Raw genomic sequence first — 6,389 nt, 5'->3', positions numbered from 1 at the left:
GAATCTTGCTGAATGTGTGTTTCTCCAGGTTCAGATAGCTCGGTGTAAAGGATGAAACCTCCTGTTTCTGGAATATTGCTGAATGTGTGTTTCTCCAGGTTCAGATAGCTCGGTGTAAAGGATGAAACCTCCTGTTTCTGGAATCTTGCTGGTTGTGTGTTTCTCCAGGTTCAGATAGCTCGGTCTAAAGGATGAAATCTCCTGTTTCTGGAATCTTGCTGAATGTGTGTTTCTCCAGGTTCAGATAGCTCGGTGTAAAGGATGAAATCTCCTGTTTCTGGAATCTTGCTGGTTGTGTGTTTCTCCAGGTTCAGATAGCTCAGTGTAAAGGATGAAACCTCCTGTTTCTGGAATATTGCTGAATGTGTGTTTCTCCAGGTTCATACAGCTCGGTGTAAAGGATGAAACCTCCTGTTTCTTGAATATTGCTGAATGTGTGTTTCTCCAGGTTCTGATTGCTCGGTGTTTTGGATGAAACCTCCTGTTTCTGGAATCTTGCTGAATGTGTGTTTCTCCAGGTTCAGATAGCTCGGTGTAAAGGATGAAACCTCCTGTTTCTGGAATCTTGCTGAATGTGTGTTTCTCCAGGTTCAGATAGCTCGGTGTAAAGGATGAAACCTCCTGAGTAGGTGATAAATGTTGCTTCTGGGACACCTCCGTTTAACATGGGAAATCCCTATCTAATGTCATTTACCCCTTGTCTTTTTCAAAAATCATAAACACCTCTATTTCTCCCTCTATGAACCTATAATCCTTCTCACCTTATGAACCTATGATCCTTCTCGCCTTATGAACCTTTGATTTTCTTCCTTTATGAACCTATAATCCTTCTAGCCTTATGAACCTATGATCATTCTCACTTCCATGTAATTTTCCCTCTCACCATCACTTTTCTTCATTTCCCCTTAACACCTCTATTCCTGACCCCCTTGGTCTTATGGGCCTTTTTCTCTTACTATCAATGATCATTGTTGTTCATTGATGATTGATTATGTTCGGGTCCTGTGCCACACACTTTTTGTTAAGCTCCGCGCCACTTTTTGTTAAGCTCCGCGCCACTTTTCGCTAAGCTCCGCCCACTTTTTGTTAAACTCCGCCCACTTTTTGTTAATCCCCGCCCCGTTTTGGTAGGCCCCGCCCACGTTTTACTAAAGCCCACCCACTTTATAAACTCTCCAGCATTACATTATTTTTAGTTAAGACATTACATCATTTTCTGTTGAAACATTACATCATTTTCTGTTGAAACATTACATCATTTTCTGTTGAGACATTACATCATTTCCAGTTAAGACATGCCCAGACTTGCCCAGACTTGCCCACACTTGCCCAAGGGAATTTCCACAGGAAATGACACACCCAGTCTTTCTTATAAAAGGCACTAACCACACAGGCCTTTTCAAACACACTTTCTGCTTCACTTGAGAATGGACTACTATGCTGAAAAGGAGTTGGATAACTTTGACATTCCTTGGAGTCCTACTACCTGTGTGGAGCTCAACCTTCAGATTGATGAACTGGACTCGAACCTCTTATCAATGGAGGTAAGTTTATTTATTTATTTATTTATTTATTTATTTTTTTTGTAATTTTTTTTTTGGATTTATTTTTTTTTTTTGGATTTTTTTTTTTTTTTTTTTTGGATTTTTTTTTTTGTATTTTTTTTTTTTTTTTTTGGATTTTTTTTTTTGGATTTTTTTTTTTTGTATATATATATATTTTTTTGTATTTTTTTTTTTTTTTTTTGGGAATTTTTTTTTTTTTTTGTATATTTTTTTTTTGTATTTTTTATTTTTTATTTTTGTATTTTTTTTGTATTTTTTTTGGATTTTTTTTTTGTATTTTTTTTTTTGTATTTTTTTTTTTTTTTTTTGGGGATTTTTTTTTTTTGTATTTTTTTTTTTTTTTTTTTTTTTTTTTTTTTTTTTAGATAAGACTCGTGCAAGAGTCAGCAAAGTTTCTTTTAATATTCATATAAATAATAATATTGTATTAAATTAATACGTTGTTATTTTCTCTCACAGGAAATTGTATCTGAGATACAAAATGAAAATACCACTTTTGCCACAACCTGGGGTGAAATGATGATTGATTTGTTTGAAGACCTTTTGAACAACCAAGACCCACAGAACGAGTTCTACCTTGATGACCCAGCCAAATAGTTATACCGTGGAGACTCACTAAATTTGGGAAAAACAAATTATGAGGTCTGCCTAGATGGTTCTAACTGTGGAGCCTACCTTGGAGACTCACTAAATTTGGGAAAAACAAATTATGAGGTCTGCCTAGATGGTTCTAACTGTGGAGCCTACCTTGGAGACTCACTAAATTTCATAAAATTAGGAAAAGAGTTTTACCTTGGAGACTTTGAAAACTGGTTTCGTTTTGGAGACTCTAGCTGTGTGGAGCTAAACCTTCACCTTGATAAACTCGATTCAAATTTCTCATCAATGAAGGTAATATTTTATTTTAATATACATATAATAATTGTGTATTAAATGTAAAAAATAATTAATTAATACGTTGTTATTTTCTCTCACAGGAAATTGTATCTGAGATTCAAAATGAAAATACCACTTTTGCCACAACCTGGGGTGAAATGATCGATTTGTTTAAAGACCATGACCAAGAGAACGAGTTTTACCTTGATAATCCAACGAAAGAGTTTTACCTTGGAGGCTCTTTGGATTCTAAAGCAATGAACAATGTTCTTTCTTTAATGACGTTTGATTTAAGGTAAGTTCAGTTGATTAATAATCAATTAAAGTATATGTTATTTCATTCAATATTAGATAAGTAATATATTTCTTTTTTACATGTATTTCAGCAATATCAAGAAAGTTCGGGGAAGAAGATGCTGGAAAATACTTTCTTCCCATTTCTACTTTTTCCAACTTGAAAGCCTTGAAAGACAGAATTGGAGGAAGAGGAAAAATATATATATTGAAATACGTATTAAAAAACATTTTAAAAAAATATTGAAATACGTATTAAAAAAAGAAAAGGAAAAAAAGATTATGCTAGGGTTAGGGTTGGGATTTTGAATGTGAGGGTTAGGGATGGGGTTGGGTTAATGGGTTAGGGATGGGTTGGGTTAGGGTTGGGATTTTGAATGTGAGGGTTAGGGATGGGTTGGGTAAGGGATGGGGATGGGTTAGGGATTGGGTTGGGTTAGCGTTCTGGATGTGAGGTGAATTTTTGAATGAATGTCAAACCTCACAGACTCATTTATCTTATATTATCATTGAATTGTTTTTAAAAAGTTGGGAAAAGATAAATAGAATTGGAAGGTCATACAAAGAGATGGAGTTAAGAACTTTTTTTAATGGTTGATGTAATGGATTCAGTTGTTTTGACTAACAAATATGGTGTTTTAATGTGGGGGTTGGGTTAGGGTTTGTACATTATTATGACCCACTCACACACACACAAAAGTTAAGCCCCAACTAAAAAGTTGTGGGATTCTGTGTTTGGGGTTCACAGATTTAAAAACGTATCCCCATGATACACACAAAAGTTAAGCCCCAACTAAAAAGTTGTGGGATTCTGTGTTTGGGGTTCACAGATTTAAAAACGTATCCCCGTTATACACACAAAAGTTAAGCCCCAACTAAAAAGTTGTGGGATTCTGTGTTTGGGGTTCACAGATTTAAAAACGTATCGGGTTCACAGATTTAAAAACGTATCCCCATTACATTTTTTTATTTATTTATTATTTTCAAGGGTTATCAGCTTTGTTTTTTGTAATTCCTGTGAATAAAATGACCCTAAGATTTCTTCTCCATTTAAATCATATAATTTGTAGGTCCAAGGGACTGTATCCATTACATCAACGATTTTAAATAATTCATTAGTCCATTTTTTTGTATAACCTTTCTCAAAATGGCTTTTCCATCTGTATATTCTTACAATATCACCAACTTTGAACTTCGGTTTTCTCAAATTAATCTCCTTTTCATATTCTAATTTTGTAAATGATTCTGATGGTTTTGATTTTGTTGATGAATGAACGGTATTATTGTAATTATCTACAATACCCTGAATTAAATACACCCATTTTTGAGAACCGAGTTGTGTGAATTTTTTATATAGCCTCTCTTTCAAAGTACGATTAAAACGCTCAATAACAACTGCTTTTCCTTCATTAAAGGTGCTGTATAATTTAATACCCTCCCCCTTAAGAAATTTCATAAATATTTTGTTATAGAACTCTGTTCCCTCATCGGTCCACAGTTTCTTTGGTTTTCTTTTACTTTTATTAAATATCTGTTGGAAGGCTAACATCAGAGTATAACCTCTCTTGTTTTTCAAAGGAACAACCCAAGCAAATCTACTCCTCAAATCAATAACGGTTAAAGCATACTTGTATCCCTTATCATTTTTTAGTTCAATTAAATCAGCGGACCATATGTGGTCGGTGTATTTAGAATAAACTTTCCTTCTTTTAAACTTTGTGATTATAGGTTTATGTAATTCATCAGCCAAAAGCTCCTCAGTCTTGATGACATCATGAGAGCCTAATAGTTTTTTGAGGGTGAATAACCAAGGCCAAGTTTCAATTTAGCATTTATCAAATTTCTCACAATAAACCTATCAACTTTCTCTCTCAACGTTGGATTTTGTATCAAAGACAAATTATACAACATTTCTCTGTCGGCTTTATGTTTTTCAGTCAACGTAGTGGTTTTCCCATAAGCAATATCATGCTTCATACACACTTCATCAACCCTATTTGTAGGTTTAGACCAAGGTTTAGGATTGTCAGCCTCATCTAATCTTTTATCCAAGTTTGTTCCTGGGCCACAGAAAGAATACCCTGGAAGGTGTAATTCCCCTGGAATTCCAGTTGTTGTAAATTTGCTACCTGACAAAAACTTTTGTATGTCTCCTCCACTTTTAGGAGAGATGAATTGACACTTTTTAGAGCCACACACTTGACATATTCCTTTTTGATAAACTCTATTATTTTTAGCTTTAACATAAGAGATATTTTTAGATTTAGTTTTCTTTTTACATTTGAGACAATAACTCATATTTATTTATGAGAAAAAGTCCTACATAGTGCCAAAACCTTTTTGGTTTTCAACATATACATTTCTATCTTGATTTTTAAAACATAAAGAATCCTTAGAAATGGCTTCACTCTCTCCTCCATTTATTTACAAATAAAACTAACTAAAGTCAATAACACCAACATCATCAACTATATGTTGTATATCTGCGCTCTGAATTCATTATAGCAAATTTAAAAACCAATATGTTCGTAAGAGTCATTAATTCTTTATTTTCCTCTTCAGTGCGTTGAGATTTATTTATTTGCCGTAATACCTTCAATCTTTCATTAATCTCAGGAATGGTCATATTTTTATATTTTTCCACCCTCTCTCTTTCCTCCCTCTCCTCCTTCTCCTTCTCCTCCTCCTTTTTCTCCCTTTCATCCTTCTCCTTTTTCTCCCTCTCCTCCATCTCCTTTTTCTCCCTTTCCTCCTTCTCCTTTTTCTCTCTTTCCTCCTTCTCTTCTTCAACTCCTTCCTCATCCCTTGCTACCCTTGAGTTTGAACCCCAAAGAATATTATACATATACTCATCTGGATTTTGAGATATTCTTGTATCTATAATTATTTTTCTCATAATAGGATACCAATAAGATTTGTTGACGATTTCTAAAAGAGTTTTATATTTCATAACTTTGAGAAGTTCATTTTTATTTAATATTTTAAACAAGTCTCTATTTGTGGGTTTAACAATATCAGTATAAGGCCAGTTTTTAATGACAAAATTCCCATGTATATGCTCCAAATCATAAGGTATGTAATACCGAGCACCCTTTTCTTGTAGGTATCCTTGAATACAAAAATTATAATTCTCTTGTAGTCTTCTTCCTGCCATTTATGTATCAGAAATATATGTGAGATTAATATTATGACAGGTAATACCACCCCATCTTCCCACTACCAAATCGGTTTGTATTCCTCGGCTTTCTATCCTTATCTCATTACCTTCCTTCTTTGTCATGCGAACCATCGCTATACTATCATATATTTTTCTTTTCTTAAAATCACGTATTTGTTGTTTACTAATTGTACTTCCACATAAATCCTTATCTTCACCAAGTGGATAATATTCTTCTTTACGAGACTGATTTAAATCATGTAGGTCTTCTATGTTTATTGAAAAAGACCAATTATACCCTAAATCAGGCATATCATACCCCCATTTATTAATTCGCATATTAACTAAATGTCCTTCTTTATAAAATTCAATTGTAAGCAGGTAGTTAAATTCAATGAGGAAAGGTGTATGGTCAGTATAACCAGGTGTTGTGGTTGTAAATTTTACTTGTTTAACAAAACGTGCTGTTTTCTTTAAAAATATATATTGTGATAAAT

The 6,389-nt window shown here is 33.6% G+C and overlaps 1 long non-coding RNA gene across 1 annotated transcript; it reads left to right on the top strand.

The window, feature by feature from the left end:
- The first annotated feature begins 2,167 nt into the window (after nucleotides 1–2,167).
- Nucleotides 2,168–3,018, top strand: LOC144893040 (uncharacterized). The gene is made up of 3 exons (XR_013624196.1): nucleotides 2,168–2,456; nucleotides 2,543–2,736; nucleotides 2,828–3,018. It is a non-coding gene; the product is annotated as an uncharacterized LOC144893040 (long non-coding RNA).
- Nucleotides 3,019–6,389: the final 3,371 nt, after the last annotated feature.

This window comes from Myxine glutinosa, chromosome 7 (assembly GCF_964187855.1).
Source record: "Myxine glutinosa chromosome 7, kmMyxGlut1.1, whole genome shotgun sequence".
NCBI lineage: Eukaryota > Metazoa > Chordata > Myxini > Myxiniformes > Myxinidae > Myxine > Myxine glutinosa.
Note: the sequence above shows the minus strand (reverse complement) of the source record. Positions and strands in the feature narration are given on the sequence as shown.